This window comes from Trachemys scripta, chromosome 8 (genome assembly GCF_013100865.1).
Source record: "Trachemys scripta elegans isolate TJP31775 chromosome 8, CAS_Tse_1.0, whole genome shotgun sequence".
Classification (NCBI taxonomy): Eukaryota; Metazoa; Chordata; order Testudines; family Emydidae; genus Trachemys; species Trachemys scripta.
Genome location: NC_048305.1, coordinates 76707473 through 76729817, shown reverse-complemented (window position 1 = coordinate 76729817; position 22345 = coordinate 76707473). Strand labels below are relative to the sequence as shown.

General features: G+C 43.6%; 2 long non-coding RNA genes across 3 annotated transcripts in view; both read left to right on the top strand.

The window, feature by feature from the left end:
* The first annotated feature begins 2063 nt into the window (after nucleotides 1-2063).
* LOC117882187 lies at nucleotides 2064-3409 on the top strand. Its single transcript, XR_004646946.1, has 2 exons — nucleotides 2064-2196; nucleotides 3319-3409. It is a non-coding gene; the product is annotated as an uncharacterized LOC117882187 (long non-coding RNA).
* Nucleotides 3410-13395: 9986 nt separating this feature from the next.
* Nucleotides 13396-22345, top strand: part of LOC117882164 — a 42581-nt gene continuing 33631 nt past the window's right edge. The window contains exons 1-2 of one of the 2 annotated variants that reach the window (XR_004646938.1): nucleotides 13396-13480; nucleotides 21273-21382. This is a non-coding gene — a long non-coding RNA (uncharacterized LOC117882164). Of the gene's footprint in view, nucleotides 13481-20378; nucleotides 21383-22345 lie in introns of those variants that run through there. The other variant, XR_004646939.1, reaches the window with a different exon arrangement.

Genomic DNA, 22345 nt, shown 5'->3' with positions numbered 1-22345 from the left:
GATTTTTTTCTGTTGTTTATGATCAAACAAACGAGCCCTGCTAATCTTATATTTTATCTCCCTAACATATGGAAAAGCTATTTATCCTAGCCAATCACAATAAAGTGAAGAAAACCCCATTTTATGGAAAGGTATATATCACAAGTTTGTTCATCATTAAAGATATGATTACCAGTGAAAACCCTCCAAAAGTGGCACATTTATGATTCCAGGAACAGATGGGGACATACATTTTCCTTGCAAATACTTTTGAAATTGCTCTACTGGTAGCAGTATAAAAATGATATACAGATGCCAGTGCCAACGAAGCCAGGACAAGAGGTCCAGATTTACACAGTAAAAGCTTCACATACGCTCTGTCAGCTTTGATTGATCTGTACTATACCTCAGAAACTTGTTGACTGGTAAAGGAAACAGTGCAAATAATTCACTGCAACAAGCCAGATAATTCAGAGCCAATCGGTCTGCTTCAGTTTTCCTCACCAAGATGCATCATTTTCCAGCATGAGCAGTATTCAGTGTCAGGGAGGGGGAGGGAAAAGGAAAGAAAGAAAAAAAGAAAGAAAGATAGGAGTAGCTCACACAAAAGAAAAGGCAAGACAAGAGAAGTTGTTTTGGGTAATGGGCCCAGCCATCTACCTTTTCCACTTTGAGCCCTAGCAGAGCCATTCAGCCCCAATTGTCATTATCATATTGATTAAGTTCATCAGAGTGCAATTTTAGGTTTAACGCCAACGGATTGGGAAAGGGAGCAAAGAATTATCTAAGAAAAGCACAACATTCTCACCGCAGGGACGTTTCCCTGTTCCAGTTCATTGATGGAGTTGATTAAGTTTAAATGAAGCAGACACTGGATAAAAGTAAGGGTATTGACCACTGGGCAGGGCGGGCTGTGCTTGAAAAGGCCTGATACATGCAGAAAAGCAAGATTTGCTAAATGCTCTAATCTTCAATCAAATCTAACATCAATACAGACAAAGTTTGGTAATGAGAGATTCAATGAAGCATGCTGGAGAAAGAATTAATCCTCTTGGTCTAAACTGGGTTCAACTTTGAAGCCTGCTCCGAAGGAAAGACAGTTATCTAAATGCTAAATAAGAAACTTATTGTACTTTTCATGGCATGCTAATCTTTTGTCTATTTCATCTCTATTATTTGTATGCTCATAGATTGCAGTTGTCATGGTGATTATATCAAACCACTCGGAGCGGATGGCTGCGAGGACTCAGGGCCTCCATATAACCCTCAACCACACACACATAAACAAAAAAACAAGGCATGGCAATTAAGCCCCTTCTGTCCGGCCGGCCAGACCCCCAATATTGCCCTGCGGGTGCAGGTCAGGAAATTCTTTACGCTACCAGCCGGGGAGCTAGCAGTCACCCGGGTCCTGGCCACTAGCTCTCTTCAGTGCAGCGATTTAATTTGCTGTGGCAGTCAATACCGTTTTAAGCACCCCTGTTACCCCACCCCTTGGGAAGGGAGACCATCCAAACCAGCGAGATCGCTCAGCCCAGCCTACGCGAGGTGCTTTTTGTAGGCTTGTCTTGATAAGCTTTTGATGTCACAAATCAAACACTCGCCAGGAGGTAGATAATGGGGAGTGTGATCTCCTCGATTTGTACATAGCTAGCGCTTTGCATCGGCTCTGCCTTGAGCTTTTGGGAGGGAGAGTAAAACAAAGGAGTGGAATTTGACAATTGCGATTGAAAGGGGGGAAAGCGCCCGGGCCAGCGGGGGCTGCAGGCCTGTCCTTCGCATGGAGCAGCTCCCTGCGCACCACCTGGAAGGACGCAGGCTCCGGGCTCCCTAGGCCGGGCAGCCATCGACAAGGGGGAATTAGGATTCACATATGTAAATGCCTAGGGGCCGGCAGACACTTTAATTGAGAAAGATTGGAAGGCAGGGGGAGGAGGAAGCCGTGCGAGCAGGAAAGGGAGCTCGGTGAACGGCACTTGGTTCCCATTTGCAGACAGGCTGCTCGGGACAGCCGCAGGAAGCGCCGCGTAGTTTGTTGGCAAACAGCGAGCTCGCCTCTTCCCTCCGATCGCCCGGCGGGGGCTCGGGGAACGGCCGCGGCCGTGCCAGACAAGCAAGCTACGCCTTGCTGCTGCTATTGCAACTGCTGCGTCTTGTAGGCCTCATACACAGGAGGGGACCTGACCCGCAGACCCAGAGCTGCCACTGGCCACATAGGTGAGACACTGGAGAGATAAAATAGACCAGAGAGGACAGATCAACTACATAATATTGGCTAGGCAGGTAGACCAGACAGGAGCCAGGCAACCCAAGTCCGTCAGACTGCACAGACAGACCGCCCAGATGGATACACAGACAGGCAGATGCCTGGAGAAAAAGACCAGCCCTTGTCCAGGGGCACCTGCTCCCTGTCTGCCCAGAAAACTCCAAGTCCAGTTTCTCCCTAGGAATTTGAGGGAGTAATCAGGATTTCACTGCAAATGGGGAGAGGGGGTAGAGCGCCCAGCAGAAGGGCAAGGGGAGTCTAGGCAAAGAGGGGGAACTTCCCTTTGGCTTGTTTCACTATTATATAGTCATTTGAGCGCACAAAGGTAGTACCCCAGCTTTTATGTGTTTTACAAAAGTTACCAAATTAAGGTCGGATTAGGGATCCCTCCAGGATTGGAGGGAGCTTTAGAGGCTGGGAGCGGCAGATATAGCCCGGCTGTGTTTATGAAAAGCTTAAAAAGTAATAAAAGGGGGGAGAGATTCCGAGAGAAAGTAACATGTATAACTCTTATTAAAGGAGCAGCGAGCAGGGCTGTGAACTTGAATAACTGTTTGAACTTTAATTTGTTCATTAACAGGATTTGCCCCTGACTGTGAATGTTATTACTTCTCTAAAAGCGAGGTGCAAATGCAAAGCCATAATGAAAGAGCCTCGCAAAAAGTTAAATGCCTAGTAATTACACTTGTCTCATTGAAAACTTAAAGTAATACAAAAGTGATGAAAAATGGGAGCTGGGCTGATATTCTCCCAATGTCCCAACCTTTAAACAATAGAAACGGAAAGCTTAAGGCCTCCATTTGAACTTCATCTCAATTCGAGAGCAACACACTAAATTTGTGCGAATATAACAGAGACCCATTGATCCAGCTGAACTCTAGGTATCTAACTATAGGTATATTTTAAACGGTTATGTTTAAACAAGTAAAAAAAAAGCCTTAAAGTCTTGAATTTTTTGTTTTATTTTCCTTTTTCCTCAGTGGGGGAAGTCTGTTTTATTCCTCTGTTTTAAGTCTTGAGTGAAACATGGTGTCAGAAGTCTGATCTAATCTGCATGTTTGTCTCCTAAACAGGGCACATTAGCTCCTCTCTCCCCCATCACACCGACAGTAGATAAAACTCTGGAGATCTGGAATAAAACAAACTACTGCTCCTCTCAGAAGGTATGTGACTTTGTACTGATGGTTTTGCCTGTTAGCTCCGCATTGACTGTCTTTTCATCTGTCAGTTATTTCTTTCCTGTTTTTGTCAACTGTTTTTTATATATTCACTTGTCATCTGCATCCTTCCTCAACAGGAACATGCAGCCAGGTCGCAATTAAATATACAGATACACGATCTGTTAGCAAGATTTCATCCTCGCATCCGAATCAGAAAGCAGCAAAGTTGGGAGGGGGATGATTGCCATGTCACTTATTCTTTATACTTAAAATGTCTTAAAACTCGCCGGCAGAGCGATGTGTTTGTTATTCAGACACTTTCTTTTGTTAGTGTCCCTTTCACTACCGAAAAATCTTTGAAGTATTGACTTAAACTGCTGCTTTTTGGTTTTTAAACTCATAAATGTATTAAAGAGAGAGAGAGTCCCCAAAGAGATTGTCTACCAGCTGCTCTTACCCATTCGCTTCTTCACAATTTTCTCCTCATCACAATCACTATTTCGAGAAGAAATAGTGGAGTCAGATGGGTTTGATGCTCAGTTCTCTTGATACTCTCCCCCTGGATTTTATTATCGCTTGTCTTTACACGCGTTGGAGGGGATCAGCCGACGTACTTCTGTTGTGCCTGGGAAACATTCATACCAAAGTGTCAAAGAGGAACCCGCGTTAGCCTGATCTTACCCCTCTCCTGCCATCAGCCCCTGCGGGACCAGGGTGGGGGGAGCCTCTGCAAAGGGAAACCCGACTCAATCGCTCTAACTGGCCCGTAACGGCTCCTTGCCACGGCCCTTGGAAAAGGTCAGCCCCCCCTGCCGAGCGGGCGAGTTAACACAGCTGTGGGGCCCGGGGCCCATAGCTCCGGGGTGGGAGGAGCGCAGCCCCGCGAGGAACAGAGAAACACCCCCCCCCCCAGCGGGGAAGCTGCAATGGCTGGGCCCGGCAGCTCCAGCTCGCAGCCCAGGCCTGGGAGGGATGCCCGGGAGTAAAGACGGAGTCTCGGCGGTCGGGCTGCGTCCTGCAGCAGCTCAGCTCAGCTCCTCCCCGAAGCTGGCGAGCCGCCCCGTCGGACGGAGCTCGAGCCTGCAGCCCCCCGCCGGCCCTAGGAGAAAGGGAAGGCCCCCGCCCCCGGCCAGCCCCTTCCCGCCCTGAGGGAGGCCGCTCTCGGCCCGCTGCGGGCGCTGGGAGGGAGCGAGGGAGGAGCAGGCCGAGCTCCTGCACGCCCTCCGCCGCCGCACGCCGGGCTGGCTGGGGGATTTGTTTACACGGGAGAGTGGGAGCGGGGCGGGGAGAGAGGACTGAATAATTGATATGGCGGGGCCCGCGCGCCTCCCGAGCTTCCTTTCAGGGGGAGGGGACTCGTGTTCTCACAATAAACACTGCACTGCCAAAAAGAAATTGTAATGGCGTGGCGGCCTATTAAAGCAATTAGCTCCCACCAGCCTCTCTCCCCGCATCTCTGTTCAACTGGAAACGCTCAGAAAACAACTCCTCCCAGGGGCTCCCCTGCCAGCCCCACACTCCCACGATAGACGGGAGGCGCTTCACGTGCTCCCTCGGGCGTGGGTGGGTGTCTGGCCGTTCGCCTCCCCCTTCCCCGGGCATGGGCGCCAGCGGGCCAGGAGTGGCCCCTCACTTAGGTGTAAAAGGCAGAGCGAAGCCACCTCCATCTGCAATGAGGAGACTACCGGCTCCAGCCTTTCAGGAGCCGCGCTGAACTTAACAGGAGGGCCCTTAGGCCACGCGATGGCCCATTGCATTGTGGGACCTGTGGTCTCCCATCAACTCCATGTCAAAAACTAGGGTGCTGTGGGGGAGCTCCTGCCATGTGGGCCATTCTTTACACTTCGACCACCCCTTCCCTAGGTTGTAACCAGGTACCAGAGGACTCTGCTATGCCACAAGTTTTTTCTCTTCACCCTCTTGGTATTTTTTTTCTTTTTTTAGTTGATTAGAAAGACTCTGGATATTTTCAAGATGAGCTGTAAACACACCCAGAGTTTACCAAATTAAAGATGCTTTGGTGAGCGCATGTAAACTATTATTTCAAAAGAAATGCCATATGGGAAATGTGTGACACCAGGAGAAAGAGTCCTGTGCAGAGGACCCCTAGGAAGCCAATGCACCTCTATCAACAAGGCTTAGGTGGGATTGAGTGATGCACTGGCCTGGTGGTGGTATTCTGCACAGGTTAAATTGTACCTCCTAAAGATGTCCTACCAGCCAGCTCAAACCCTGCTCAGGCCTTTTTCCTGAGAGGACATATAGTGTCCTGCAGGTTCTGCAGAGTCATTGCTGGGGAAAGAAACAATTCTGGGTCTTCTGACAATCCAGCATCTTCGCTGTTTGCATTTATTTAGAATCATCTATCACTGGGGGGCTACTTATATGTTTGTACTACCCAGTATGTCCTTCATGAGAGTGAAGATGAACCACACTGGTGGTCCAGGGGCAAGCAACTGTTTCAAAATAGCATTAAGGGACACAAGCAAAATATGTGTCCTGTAGAGAGCTGTCTACAGTAGGGTGATGGTACTGCATTAACTATACTTGTGTAGAAAGGCCTTATTTTTGTATTTACAAAAAAAGCAGCTCTATGACCATTACAGTCATTAGAAGAACACTTTTTTGGGGGGTCGCTATCCAGAAAAAAATCCTACCATCCACAAGCAAATTCCTTTCCTTCAGACCCTCTCTAATCCCCAACAATCCCACTCCAGGGAAAGCCTGGGTATATCGATAGGCTTTGCCAGGTGAGCTGAATGGCAACAAATGCAGACTCTACTGGAGTCTAGGGGAAAGGTGGGTACCATAGCTGAAGATGCATCTATTGAAGCCACTGACAATCTCTGATTTAAATCAGGAGCTGTAAACTCCAGTGCTGTAGCTGATCATAACTGTTGCATTATCATATGAAGATAGAGGTAGTTTCTAAAATTTCCAGAACACAAGACACTATGGGTGCTGGAAGTCAAAAAACACCTTACACTGCACCAGGAAACTAAATGGAAGCCAGTGCAGATCACAGGGAATGGGTATAATTTGCTTTATGTGAGAAGTACCATGAAACATACAGATGGCAACATTCTGCACCAGCTGAAATTTCTGAATGGCCTCAGCTACTGTCTCACATATTAGTAACGCAGTTGTTAGGTGACAGGGATCGGTAACTAACAAGGTCCTCATCCAAAAGAGAAAGTCCCAACATTTTTTCTGAGCAGAGATGAAAAATGTGGCCAGTCACACCAGTGCAACTATCTGGATAGCTAGAAGCTGCTGGAGTCCAAGATACATACTTGGCTGACAAATGGCAGGCAAGTGCCCACAAATGAGGGGTCAAACATAGACCCCAATCTTGCAGTGGACTGTGTATGGGCTACTCCTTGTGCCTGCATGGAGCCCCATTAATGTCATTGACTGCCTGCATAAAGCCTATTGTAAATTCAAGGGGACAAACCATTTTTTTCTGTTTTTCCCCCAGCCTATAAGCATTACTGAAATCTGATAAGGATTTAACTTTAGCCAGATAACCCTCATCCAAAGGATTGCCAAATACTGCACTGGCTGGATTGTTCAACTCCAGCACACAGGCTTATTAGCTGGAGACACAGAGCTAGGTGTAACCTACTTATTGGAAGCACATCAGCATCAAAAGCCTCACTAACTGAGGTCAGAATGATCAGACATCCTGATATTATCAGCACCATCCTGATATAGGGGCAACTATACCCCTCCCCCCAAAAGGGTCCCTATTTTTCAGACTTGCTATCAGGTCACTTTAGTCAGACTAGAATGATCACAGTGGTCCCTTCTGGCCTTAGAATCTATGGATCAACTATCTCCCCCAGTAATCTCATATATACATTGAACAGAAGTGACAAAACAGAACCTCATGGAAACTCACGGGAGAATACCTGGGGCAGAGGAGTAGCTGAGGTCCCTCAGAATAGAACACTCAAAAGCAAACTTCACCTGCCCCCACTAGAGGTGTCAGCAACACCTTATGCGAAAATAATGTTTGCAGCTGATGGGTTTAATTGGGAGCATTTGCCACTGAAAAAGGAAGAGTTCTGGCAGCCAGGCAAGGTGCTTGGCAATGGAGTATGGGATTTGGTAGGATTCTGCACACTGAAAAGTGATTGGGCTCTGGGAGTCTTATGGGGGGATATATGTGAGGGGCTTGTGACTGAGGTGAGGGCTTCTCAGAGAATTGCAGGAGAGGTGTCATTGAGGATGCACCTTCCCGTTTCTTCTCCTTTTCTCTCTGCCAAACACCACTTTTGACTGCAATGGGAGTTTTGCTTTAGTAATATTGCAGGATCAAGCTCTACATAGTCATAACCAATATATTTTAATCCTGAGATATGCTATATCACCTGTAAAATTTTAATAAAAATGTATTTTATAGGGTATATCAGATAAATCATATGCTGCATGGTAGGACTACATCAGTTCATAAACCAGTCTTTGCCACAGTATCTCAATAAAGCATTAAAAAGTAGGATGTCAATCCATGGAGTTCTAATCCTAATCTAAATACAACTGGTAAACTACATTTTAAAATTTTATTTCACAAATATTCACATTTTTAAATATTGGTAACTTAGCAATAATAATTATATTTTTATACCAGAAATGGCCTACACCATAGTGACAAATATTGGCCCCCCACAATTGCAATTAGAGTGAAACCTCTCCCAACCCTTTTTTAGTGAAAGTGCACAAAACTGAACAAAATACTATTTACTTCTTCCGCAAATAAAAAGTAAATGATTTTATAAAAACGGTGTAAAAATGTCTACAGCCAGAAGATTTGTAATTTGAGTTTCTGTTATTGTGGATATTATTTTTTATATATAGCTACATAAAACTTATTGGTGCTTTACAGGCAAATAAAAACTGAAGTCCCTGCCCTGAAGATCTTACAATCTAGGTAAGGATCATCTCTTGTATAATTGGAGAGGTATTTATGTACCTGGGCAATTGTTGTCACTTATTTACCTGACAGATGGTAAAAGCCCTTTTGAACCAGGTGTTAATACAAATAATGAAGTTAGTGCAGATTTTGTCTGAGTAAGAAATTCAAGAGTGGACCATACTATGGATTGCTTCTGTGTGCCATGTCAGAGATCCTCCTATCTGTGCTTCCATTTATGTGTTGAGGATTGATGGGAGATTCTGAGCACACTATGAACTCAATCCTGTAGTTTTCACTCAGGCAAAATTCTCACGATGGGAGGCAAACTCCCATTGGTGCAAAGACGGCAGGATCAGGCCCTTTGATCTTTGAAAGAGCTTTACTTAGAAGCAATTTGGAGGGAAGACGGAGGAGACAAGAGTCTTTCAGCGCGCCCTTTTTCTTCTTCTTCTTTTTTTTTTAATCAAACCATTTCATTAGGCCAGAGCAAACCGGGGAGAGAAATTCCCCTGCATCCTCACTGTGTATGAAACTGTCTCGTTCTAATATGTGGTCGAGCACGGAACATCGAATGTAACGTAATAAAGAAATGATGTATAAAATACAAATGGACAGACTTCAGCCTCTCTTACTGACAAGAGTCCCTACTTCACTCATGAGCCTGCCAGAACCGCTCAATTTCGCTCTTGATCAGCCCTGACCTGCTATAGTCTACCTCACCTATAGATGTAGGGGTACTTGAGGGGATTGAAAAGAGTAGGTGAATTCTGGTACCATAAATACTGCAATATGCAGATAGTGATTTACGAAGATAATTAAGAGATCTTGAATTTCTGGGTTACTATGGGTTTAACTCAGATTATTCACGGATTTTAGTGAAGTCTTTTGTATATTACCAGTTAGTTTATAGCATGTTTTCTGCAACCCATAATTAATTAAAGGGCAAAAACTACAGAGAATAAAGGATACATATACATGTAATCATACAAATAGTATCTGTAAGTATTTCCTGTGAGTATTTGATCGTGAATTTCAATACTTTAGTCCCTTCTTTTTTCCTTATTACTTTCCCTGCATTTGTGGTAACTTGAATCTTTGGTTTTAGGTCATAAACTGATTAGTATATCTTTTATTAATTTACAGCGGGGAGGGAGAGAAAAGACTGGAAGGGAAGAAATAAAACCAGTTTTTATCGAATAGTTTACGGTAGCCCAATGATAAGATCCACACACCCACTCTTTTGATCAGACAATAAAGCTGTAATTCATAATGGAAGGGAAAAATCATGATCGTTCTCAAAAGTCTATGGCAAATATGCGTCCCTTTTAACTCTAGCTAACCTGGATGGTAGTAAAGGATATTCGGTACTTACTCTCTTGTAAATCCAACTGGCCTTCTCCAAATGATTCAAAGCCTTTTAACTGTGAGGTTTCTAATTCAAACCTTCTTACTCTTTGGCTGGTGTAGGCAGACCACGCGCCTAATCATAGTAGAAGTATGCAAATAGAGCGGCCTCTAGTGTTCATTCTCAGATTTGCATTTCTGACATGGAAACAGCTAGTAATAACAAAACAACAACACATGGGGCTAATGCAGCTATTGGGCAAAAGACGAACAAGAAGTGACACAGAAACCATTCTACCAAAATGAACTGTGATATCCTTTTGATGGCTATAATTTATTCCGCATAGTCCCTGGACTGAAACGATCAATTAGCAGCCTGAAATGCACTGTGAAGTAAATTGTCACACTCCCTATTACAGGGTGGTTATCATATATTTATAAGGTGGGTTTTCTGCAATCAGAGCCAACAAGGTGTTGAGTGATCAGTCATAAACGTAATTCTTCAAAAAAAGAAAAACCCAAGTATTGTGTACTGAAAAGAGAAATCTTTGTGACGGATATTACACCTTTCCTCCAGGAGTGTTAGATTTTATCTGGGGAATGCAACAATGCACTAAAAATGAGAACAGTGCTATTGCTAAAGAGGGAGAGATTTCTTTACATTTATTTGAAGGGCAGCCTACTCTGGCCGCTAGTCGGGAAGATCCGCTGTCTTTTCTCGGTTCATGCGAAAGAACACCGAAATGGAGAGTTTAATCTGCTGACGTGCCTCTAGCTCGCCCAAACCGGGTGTGACAGCTCTCTCTCTCTCTCCCATGACATGTTCTGTGCTCGCCTTCTCCACTGGCTCCCCTTTCCAAGCAACTCCTTGGTAATTTGTGCTTTTAATGAATTAGGCCACCGATTTTGCTCCTATTGTTTGTTTCCCAGTAGCATGATAGTTTCATTTGAAAATAAATAAGCTTTTAATTGGAGTTGACATCTCACATTGAGAGAGCCAGGGGCAGGAGTGAATGAGCTGGCATTTAGGGACATTTTTCTTATTTGAAACAAGCTTCATAGAAACCAAAGGGACCACTCTGAACCAGGCGCTGGGTGTCCTTTGGAGCTACCCTCCCAGGAGACGGAATGCAGGCCTCTTTGCAGGGGGTTCTCTGGGCCGGGCGTCACCGGTGTGACGGGTTCAGTGTAGCAGGAGTCAGTCATTCGAATCTGGGATATAGCCCGGCTGCAGCGCCCCCTTCTCTCCTGAGAGCTACAGGCCCGGTTCTTTCCCCCCTCCACTTCCCCATAATGCACCTTTCCTGGTGCTGCTGACCGCCCTGTGGTGCAGGAGGGCCTGAGAAAGGAGGTCAGATTGCGCCTGGAGGGATGAGGGGCAGCTGCTTGGTGACCAGCTCTCTGTCACACCTCGAGCCTTTTTTCTGAAGACGTTCTTAAGCGAGTAATCAGTGGGAAATAATGGCCTAGCCAGAGGAGCCCCGAGCAGCCTCACCCAGTGCTCTCCGACTGCCCCTCATTAGCATATGTATACTTTTAAATAGCACTTCAGCCAGGGGACTTGGCTGCAGCCTACACCAGCGCCGGCTCCCAGGCCGAGGGGGCAGGTTCCTGGGACCAGTGGAGGGCAGAAGCAGTGAATACAGGAGGGGCTGGGTGGCAAAGGAGGAGGCCGCCCTCAAAAACGGCAGGCACGTGGGAAAGCAGCTTCCCATGTTCAGTAGGACCCCAGCCCCACTCCCTTGCCGTGCCTCGCTGGTGCAGAGCTGGAGAACAGGGCACATCCCGCGGATCTCCCAAGTCTAAGCCAGGCGGCGGCGGTGCAGACACGGAGGCAGAGGCCTTCTCAGCCCAGTGTGGCTCACCGGAGGTGGAATTTAGCTTCTTAATGGACTTCAAATTACCAGCATCGCTAAACTCTCCCCTAATAGACTCGTAAAGATCCTGGCGCTACCTTTCCCCTTGCATCTGGAATTCGTAATCAAGAGCCCAATTTTGTCATTTGGAAATACTAATTATCTAATCACGCCACGCGACAGAACGCACTTGTCTGCCCAATTAGCTAGGACAATTATTAAAATTCGGAGGCCTAATTATGTCTCAATTTAATGCTGGCAAACTCGTGTATGGAGCAGTAATTAAAATCCGCTCTTTGCCTCTGCCTTTAGGGCAGTGGCTGATTAGGACCTGTCAGAGGCTGTACTGAACCAAACCAGTCAAGCGTATTGTGCAACATGACCCTGCATTGTTAAGTGTGTCAACATATTAACCTGAATTCCCTTCAGCCCCCATAATCACATTTGGTAAGAGGAAGAAAGGAGGCTACAACATGAAGCATTTTATTAAAAACACATACATTCTTTTTAATTAATGCTACAAGAGATCTGACGCGTTTTGAGCTACCAAGTGCTGCAAGTCATAAGACCGGTTCTTCTAATTACCAGTAAAGGAGGGTTTATTCTTTTCCCTTCCAAACGCCTCCCTTCTGGTCTCGTTTAAAGAAAATGATCGGTCTGGTGGATAGTGTATTTTTTTAAACCCAGCTAGTTGGCTCGCAGTGATAAAGTTGATTGCCAGTTTTTCTGTTTGATGAGGGGAACGCAAGTGACTCTGGGCTTCTGCGCGAATCAAACGGAGGGCTGGAGGCACAAAGAAAGAGGCCAGCGTTTAAGACTTGAAAGTAGTTAATGGAGGTTGGAAATTAAAAATCCTAATATTGGGTTAATTGCTAGCTACTGATTTTCGTTCCGCTTCCCAGTTCGGTGTCTGACCGGAATTCCGCCGGAACCCACCCCGAGACCGGCAAGAGCTGGGCTGAGCCCAGAGGCAGGCCAGGGACTCGCTCCGCTGGCGTGGCTGGGGTTACACTGCGGCCGCGCTCCGGCAGGGAATCCGCATTGACAGGTTGGGAGCGCGGCTGCGCTCCACGGCGCCAGTGGCGGGGGAAGGCCCTGCAATAGCGAGGCACCCTCTGATCCAGGAAGTTGTCCTTCATCTCCGGGCTGTGTCCGTGCGCACAGGGCCCTGAACGTCCAAGGCCGCCCTGCTGAGGGAGCGGGGGCAGGGCCCAGCCCTGCTTTGCCATGGCGTTTGCCCTACATCTGGGAACGGGCCTTCCTTCGAGCCTCTCTGGACGGCAAGCCGAAGTGCAAAGCTGTGTTTCGACTTGTTCTAGTGGCTGTCAGCATGTTTGCCTCTTGTCAGCAGCAATTGACTGGTCAGGTTCACCCTTGCACAGCAATTGTCACAGCTCATTGACAGACCAGTGACCCAGCCGCACCCGATAATGGAAAACTATTGATTTTTGTGGGCTCCACGAATCTAAAGCGAACAAGCCCTGTAAACTCATCAATTGCCTTGGATCCTGGTAAAGAGACAAAGTTCCAAAGATCTGCTGAGCATCCTGACAATTCGCTTGTAAAAATCAGTGAATACAACAATGAAGTGGACCTTTATCAGCTTGTTTCCCAAATAAACAATGATCAATCAATCCCTCTTTAAACCCTAAGGCTGCACTAGTTCATGCGCCTGTAGGCCAGCTGCAGTGGGGATTCCAGCTACCTTTTAACTGAAGAGATCTGTGTCTGTCTCTTCTGCTGTTAACACTTGCAAAGGAAGAACAAGCATAAGGAGAATGATAATAAAAACCGCACCAACCTACTCTAGAACAGAGACCAAGCAATGCCAGGGGAATGAACAAAGACAGTATTGGCTACAGAGGTGATACTGTGCTATCAACTTATAGTTGAAATCAAGCAGAAAGCTAGAATAACCAGACCCAGCTGTGCAGACCACATCTCCTAGCTACGGAGTCTGGTAAGGCAACGTGAAACTTTTACTACTAATTAGGAAATTGGTTCAAATGTGACCCCCTCAATTGCCACCAGCCAGGTAAGGCTTGGTTTTCAGAAGAGATGAGCACCCACAAGTCCACCTGAAGTCAATGGGCTATGTCTACACAGGGATAAAAGACCCTGACAAAGCCGCTGGCCGGAGTTTGCCTTGGGAGTGTTTTCTGACAATTAGGCCCTCGCTGTCCAGCTGCTCTTTAATGAATTCTTGCTTTCACTCCCTACTGGACAAATACAGACAATACAAAACCCAGGAGCAGAGCTGACAGAAGTGAACAGTCAGGAACAAATTGCGGGGGTCTGGCAAAATTGTGCTAGCACATAGAACATTGTGTGATTACATTATATCTTGCAGAGGTGGAGAAGTGGAAGACATAGATCTATGAAAAGTCTGGGGGGAGGCAACTGCACCCCCATCCCATAACAAATGGCATCTCTGCTTGTAGCCAGTCTCAGCAGAGAAGTCAAGGATTGACTGGGCATGGCAAATAAGCTCTTCTCTCACTTGTTCGGGGGTCCAGCCCTCTTCCAGGTGACAGGAGAGACACCAACAGGGAAGCTCACACTACTGTGGGACTGGAGCTTTGCTTTGACTGCTAGGTTCCATCCTGTAAGGCATTGACTAAATCAGTGGTCTCCAAACTTTTTTGATCGTGTACCCCATCAGTAAAAAAATTTTGAGCACACACCCCCTGCCGTGCTGCAGGGCCGGCTCTACCATTTTTGCTGCCCCAAGCAAAAAAAAAAAAAAAAATCTGCCCGAACTGCCAAAGCGGCGTTGCTTCGGCGGCCCTCCTCCTGCCGCGCACCCCACTGTGGAGACCACTGGATTAAATGACAGTTAAGGGTACTCAGCAGCTCGCAGAATTAAGCCATTAGGATCTGATCCTGCAAAACCGTACTCATGTGAGTGCTCCTCCCTCAGAGGCAGGGAATATGTCTCACTCCTGCAAGCACTTAAGAACAGGTGTAACTTTACTCATGTGAGTAGCCCTATTGAGTAAATTAAGTGCTTCCTTAAGGGAATAGTGTCATATATAGCTATTAATAACAAAGGATTTCATTCATCAGTATTGTCTATCTACATCTTTCCTAAGAAATCATTATTTGGGGAAAAACTGATAGTTGAACAATTATCTGGTTTAAGATTACCTTATTTTAAAATCACAGAAATTATAGCCTATTCCTTTATAAACATTGAGTAAATCATTCCTTTTATGAAGAAATATAGAGTAATGAATCACCTTTAGGTTCTTGTAGGCAATTGGCTGAACACGGATCTTGCATACACTTGCATAAATCAGGAGTAAGTTAATGGAGTTACAACAGGGTAATAGATAGGGGAGATCGGAATCAGGCAGGTTCTGGCTGGGGGCTACCAAGTACATTTTTGCAGAAAGTGTTTAAAAGGCCCTTGAAAGGGCCATGGAGATAGCCAGAACTTTACTTGTTTCTGCTAAATGAAGCTTCCTTTAAAGAGAGAGAGAAGGAAACAAATATTTATCTTGCAGATAACATGATAAACTTAATTCAACACCTAATAACAGTTGAGACTTAAATAGCTTTGTAATCCTGGTAAAATGTTAAATTATCTTTGCAGGAAGAAAGTTTATTTTACATCTTAACCATTGACCAGCCCCTATCACCAAAACACAAATCCATTCTGCAATAATTTTTCACTCATCTACTGTAATTTTTCCTTGCTGGCCTCTCACTCTCCTGCCTTTTTTCCATCCATGTGAAGGCTGCTCCCAATATCACCTTTATCTCCCACCTTTGTGACAATGGGCCTAACCCAGCAATCTGCTAAGGACTGTCAGTCAAGCAGAGTAATTCAGCATCTTGCAGGAAGCACTCAGCCCCTCACAAGATAATGACTGTCTTGCCCCACTTTTGAATTCTTTCTCATCTTCTTTATATATTATTAAAACTTCTTCTCACCTTCAGGCAACTCCATAACACCGGTTCTGCCAACACCTGAGCCCTGACTTCCCCCTTCATCTCCATCCTCTCCCTACATTCCTCTCAACCCTCTCTCCTTAGTGTTCCCTTTTGGGCCTTATACTGTGAGGTTAGGTCTGCAGCACCTGAGAACTGCCAAGTGCTATCAACTCCCAATAAAGTAATTGAGAGTAGAGGGCATCCAGCCCCGCACATAAAGGTGCTCAGGGCCACACCTTTTGTCATAGTCTCTTACTATGAATTCTGTCATACTGGCCCCCTAATCTTGCAACACCTCCCAATTAAATATCCAATGCCTCTTCCTTCTCCTCACTTCTATTAAGCCAACCAGGGATCACATCTATTCACTGCTCTCTGTTTGACTGCAGTGTACCCACACAGGCCTTCAGATAGTAAGCTTGCGGGCCATGAATATTGCTCATTATTACTGTTGTCATATTTTCCCTGCTGTAATGTTTAATGTACAATTATGATGTCTCAAAAATATAATAGACATGTTGGAACACACATGGAAGCAGAAGAGAAAAATAAAAGCGGAGCAACTATCTAGGTTTGTTATCTAAAACTATGATGGCTCTGATGACATGTTGCCAACCACCAGATCTGAAAAAGAAATGAACTACAATTCTGAACATTTTAAAATACAGCAAACTAAAAGGAGCCCAGGCCATGATTCACCTTCACTTAAATGGTGCATTCATTATGGTCTTCAGTAGTTCTTTGTCCCCGGCTTTTGATCATCTCCTCCCTCAAAACACTTTTTCCTCATTCAAATGATTAAGTTTAATTTAGGCAGTAGTTTTACTGCTACGTGACAAATCCAGCAACAATGAAAGCAACTAACCACAGTAATTATAAGAAGGAAAACATTGTGTATTCTTGTGTCCCTTGTCTGTTCTTGTAGCATTTGACTTTTCCACGATGAAGCAAATCTTAACTCAAACGGTCATCTAGTCATCTTTTTTCTAGTCACCTCACACACACTTCGGAGATAGAGAGAGGGAATTTAAAACGGCTCAGTTCAGAAACTGGCTGTAGCTATCCCTCTGCAAACACATGCTAAAATTAACCAGTAAAAGGTTTGCTTCAAATCACCAGAACTTCTAAAGGCAAATCTGACTTGCAACTAAATCCCTCTCTGCAAAAGTTTTCAGTATGAAATCAGTCGCCTCCATCTTTTCCATAAGAAAGAAATTAATATAATACAGTCATTCATTTGGTTTTAAATGAGTTTAAATAGATACCATACAGAATCCAGTGTCTTGGGCAGTGGCTTGTTAAATCCAACATGACCTACACATTTAATAGACGTAGGTCCCCATCCTGCAACTTCTTCCACACAGGAAGACTCCTGTGCCCATGGAGAGCCCTACTGGAGTCAATGGGGATCCTTCCATTGGATGCAATTGCAGGACTGAGGCCTAATTTGGGCTGTGATTTTTGTAGGGATCTTACAAAGCCTAGAATTTTTCTTTGCAAGTGGCTACGAATGCTACAAACCCAAATCCCACCCTATCTTTATAAGCACATTTTGCTGTTAATCTCAATTACTCCTCTGATTAGTTGTTGTCTATCTAAACTTCCCAGAACTTTTAGTAGAATTTCCTAATGCTTAATAATTACTTTATCTTTTCTATAACTTTTAACTATGATATGCTACAAAAGACTAATTTACTTCATGACCAATTTATGTTAGATTTGGGAATAACCTATTAATCTTAAATTATACAGTGTTAAATATTAAGCTAATATGATCTAATTCTATACTTTCTTTTCCAGTGGAAGGTAAACATGGTTTTCATTCTTGAATAGTAGAAGATCCAGAGGAAGGCCAGCTCATGTTGTTTGGACTTCATAAATAGCTCTCTATGCCTATAAAAGCTCACAAGTGTAAACACAGATTTAACAAAATCAGGTTTATTCAGGTTCCTGTGAATCCAACTGCACAGGTTTAGTTTACACAAAGGCACTGTGGCTCAGAGAGGTTACGTGATTTATACACAGTCATCACAACTCAGTGGAACAGCAAGAACCAAACCTAGAGAGACCCAAACCTCCCAACACTATGGCTTTTTTTGCGCTACTCAGGCTGTGCAAAGCCCCATAAAGCTGGCTAAATCAGCCCCTTCAAGATTCCTCTTGAGCAAGGAGAAAACCCACATGATGAACAATCATTGTAGCAGCTCTGTACCAACACCCTTCTCAGTCCCTGGCATAGGTAGCATGGCTGGTGTGCCCCTGTCCTTTGGTAATTTCCAATTGCACAGCCCTTTGGTGCTGTTGGGCTCTGGACATAATTTAAAATAGCCTTGAGGCTGCTTTAAGTTGCACCAGAGAACAAGCCTGGATGGGAAGGAAAGAGAAGGGTGTAAAACTGACTTATTTTCCCCACCCAGAAACGTTCTGAATGCAGCTCTGGCATGGCTCAGGATCAGGGTCTAGGAGTCTAACTTCAAAACATGCCACAATGAGTTAGTGTGATCCGACTGGCATCCTTTGAAGTGAAGTATAAAATATAAAAGCTTTCATTGGTTAGTTCAAATCCCTGCTAAGAACTCTCCTATTTCTGACCCCATATGGAGCACTCTTAATTTAGTCTCACTGGGAGCACCAGATGCTCTAATTACATCATCCTTGTCTTTTAGAAGTTCTGTTAGACAACAAATGGGAACATTTTAAATTTAACATTGACAAATATTTTTTAATCAGATCAGCAACATTTTTTATATCACAGCTCAAGAATCCTCTTCAGCGGGACTATTTTATGTTTTAACACTACCCAAGAGCGTTAGTGAGGCATTCTTAGGATGCACACGCTTGTATCTGTATTGAAAAGACTCAGGCACATAAGGCCATGAATATATCTTGCCCATCTGCTCCATAAATTTTTCTGTAAGGCTTATTCGTAGAACATGGTAAATGAGTTATACTTGGTCAGCTGTTGCTTTCCATTTTTGTTGCAGTCTCTTAATATGTTGCAGATAAAGCCCATTTCTGCACCAGCCTGTTTGATTTCATTTAAATCTAAATTAAATGGTTAGATGGGGCATCTGAATTACTGTTATCTGTATCATCTCTTAATTATTCATTCATTTTAGTAATATTAACAGCTGCATGGAAAGGACCCATGAAGCCTTTACATGTTATTTTCCTATAACATTATACAAAAGTGAAGTTTTCCCCCTAATCAGATGTCTCAAATATAGTATGGCAAAATTAAAAATCACAAGCAGTGTTGAATGATCATTGCATTCTTAGCCAGAGTTTTCATCACTTATTGAAGCTGCCCTTCTTTTGTCTTCATGATTGAAAGATGTTCCTTTTCTATTCCCTTCTACAGCCTCTGAAGGTACGTGAGCAACTTTTGAAAGTTAGCCTTAAATAAGGATTTGGAGTAAGTGCCATCAGGAATAGCAGACAACAGGGTGCATGGCTGTAGTGATATAAGCATACATCTTAGGTGTGTGCTGAAGTGTAAGACTGAATGCCATGGGCCTTCAGCATCTGAGAAGTGCAGTTTTCTCACAACCATTGCAAATCCTGGAATGTGGTTTTTTAGGTATGTAAAGGAATAAGTGGGGGGAAAAAAGTGCTAAGCCCGAGTTCCAAGAAGAGCGGCTGTTGTCCCATATCATGTGGGCTAAGAGCTTAGCTAGCCAACCTAATCTCTCTCTTGCTCCTGCCCATTTTATAGTGTTCATTATGCTAAGTTAGAACACCCTTCCTATTATAGCATGGTAAGGATAGAAGAGGATCCCCTAGTACTCTCTTCCCCCACTAATTCATTTGCACAGCAGACGCTCTAGCTCTTACTGTATTTCTCTCAGACTTTCTGCTAGAGATTTTTTTTGGTTAATTTAAACGATTAATTTACTCTGAGTATCTTGCTCTGACCATCACTTGTAACCAGCGCTCACCATTGTCATCAGGAAATTCATATGGTAAATCCTTTGCCTAACTGGGATCAGAAACATCTCTTTGTGCTAGGAGTAAGTGAAGGAAAACTCTTATGTTAAAAAATACTTGGCTTGTGCAAGCACTCTGAATTTTGGCTAGTATATAGGGGGAAGGATCATGTAAGTCTACTCTGTTGTCATGTTTTGGCATTTATCTTTCTGTTTAATTATTTCTGAAATGTTGATTTTCTATAACTCACTTGTTTTACTCTTCTTAAATTCTCCTTTCACTTCACTCCTGCAACAATGGTCAATCAGTGCAATCTTCCTTATTGAAAACAAGGCCGCCAGAATCTAGCTATTTCTTTAATAATTTTCAAAAAATATGTAGGGTTAAAGGGTCCAATTATTCACAGAATGGCTTTGTTTACAGCATTTTGCAACTATTGAAAATGGTATGACAAAATGACTAATGAAAAGAAGTCCAGATCCTGGGAGACTGGAGTTCAAGTCCCGGTTTTGCCACAGATATTCTACGTCAATGATTCTCAATCAGTATGTGTACCCCTAGGGGTATACAGAGGTCTTCCAGGGGGTACATCAACTCATCTAGATATTTGCCTAGTTTTACAACAGGCGACAGAAAGAGCACTAGCAAAGTCAGTGTGAACTAAAATTTTAGACTGGTCTATATACTATACACTGAAATATAAGTACAATATTTATATTTCAATTGATTTATTTTATAATTATATGGTAAATACGAGAAAGTAAATCAATTTTTCAGTACTATTGTGCTGTGACACTTTTGTATTTTTATGTCTGATTTTGTAAGCAAGTTTTTAAGTGATGTGAAACTTGGGGGTACGCAAGACAAATCAGACTCCTGAAAGAGTTACTATAGTCTGGAAAGGTTGAGTCACTGTCCTATGTTACCTTGAATAAGTCATTTAGTCTCTCTATGCCTTAGTTCCCCATCTGTAAAATGGGGATGTTTCCTTACCTCACAGGGGTGATGTGAGGATAAATACATTAAAGATTGTGAAGCATTCAGATACTACAGTAATGGGGCAGATTAGGATCTTAGAAAGATACCAAGAAAAGAATGTGTCAACTACAGGCTTGATCCAGACAACTGTGCACACTCACTTTCTTGGAATTAAGCATTGGTAGTTGGGGTGAGATTTCTGAGAGAGGACATTGCTGTTTGGGACCATCTCTGTTCAAGGACCGGTGTATAGTATGTAAATAAACCCATTGTACACACACACACAAAATACCCAGACTCCCCATTTGAAAGGCATTCAGATGGATGGTGGGTGAGGTTAAGATTGAACATAACTAAAACACCTCTGCAATCCATTAATTAATTAATAGTTTGGGTAGTGGGGATGGTCAGAACCTGAGGAATTACCCTTAATTTGATTTTATTCAAGATGTGGAGTATAGGGAAATCTTGAGTTTATGAAGCTATTGATATCTTTTAAAAAACCTAGACTGGAAGTTACCTTTCTAAAAGAAATCAGTGCAGAAATAGAACATTTGATCTATGCACTCTTTTTCTGTATTTAAGCCCTATGAAGCCTGAATTCATAACATACCTTTACCAACTTCCTCATAAAGGTGAAACCCTTTTATGCAATCTACATAATCTAGTAAATGTGATGTTCTCAATTATACCTGTAAACAAGTGAGTGCAATGAAAGGAAGTTTTAAAAAGCATGCATCCAAGAAACTTTCTGACTTTTGTTTTTATTCTTTTTTTCTTGACGTACTCCCACATAATATAAAATTAGGGCCATATTCAAGCTTTTGTTATGAGAAGATGATGAGCCTATGTTTAAGCAAATTTGGTACATCCCCTTGGGTTATGTGTCATTCACCGAGCTGTGCTTACAGTCTGAGCCAGATGGCTGATGCAGAAGTCTTTTGGAAGAACACATCTCTACAGAGGATGATGTCGCACTGTACGTGGTGGCCAGGCTGTCACTGAATGCAACTCCGTCACGGTATTTAAATCACATTAAAGCTTTCTTTTATTTATGTACCCCCTTGTGATTTTGTCTGGCTACATTCTAATTGCCAGCCTCACTGCAGTGCACTGATGTGCCACAACTAGCTCTCTCTTTTTATTCGAGGGAATCTGACCTCCAGCTCCTGCATAGAGTGTTCACAATCCTGTTGAAAATACTGTGATGAAGTAACTCACTCTTTTCTTATTTTCCATTTGAGAGCTGCCTTGATATTTACTCTGCATTTTTTAGGTGCTGGAGATAGACCTGCTAAAGCTGGGGCAGGTTTCAGAAAGTACTATTTTATTACTTTGTTGTGTTTCAAATTTATTGATAGATAAAAATAATTCAGTAACTGAGGTTCTGTAGAGAGGTCAAGGAAGTCCGTTTCTATTGCTTTCAAAAACATATGCATATTTCTATTATGTTTTAAATGATCTATTCCCCCTCAGCAATGGAAAATATAATGTATTAACTAGAAGAATTGTTGAAAATAAGATGTGTTTCACTGACTTCTGATGATTGATATTATAAGAAAAGAAGTCCAGCAAAAGTTAAAGGTGATAAGTAGCATAGTGCTATTCCATCTATTACCCACTCGCCTGCAGTCTGGACAGGGAAGGGCTCACTGAAGTTTAAAAGGAAAGTGGAGAATGCAGTGATCAGGAAAGCAAAGGATGTGAATCAGTAGTCCAGTCCTTCATACATCTCTGCCATTGCTCTTCAATCATAGCCTGGAACAACTCTTGCCATTCCAGTCTCGGCTCTCTCTCGAGTAATACGTCAACCATACTAAACTGTCAAGTATCAGGGGGTAGCCGTGTTAGTCTGTATCTACAAAAACAACAAAGAGTCTGGTGGCACCTTAAAGACTAACAGATATATTTGGGCATAAGCTTTCGTGAGTAAAAACCTCACTTCTTCGGATGCATCTGTTAGTCTTTAAGGTGCCACCAGACT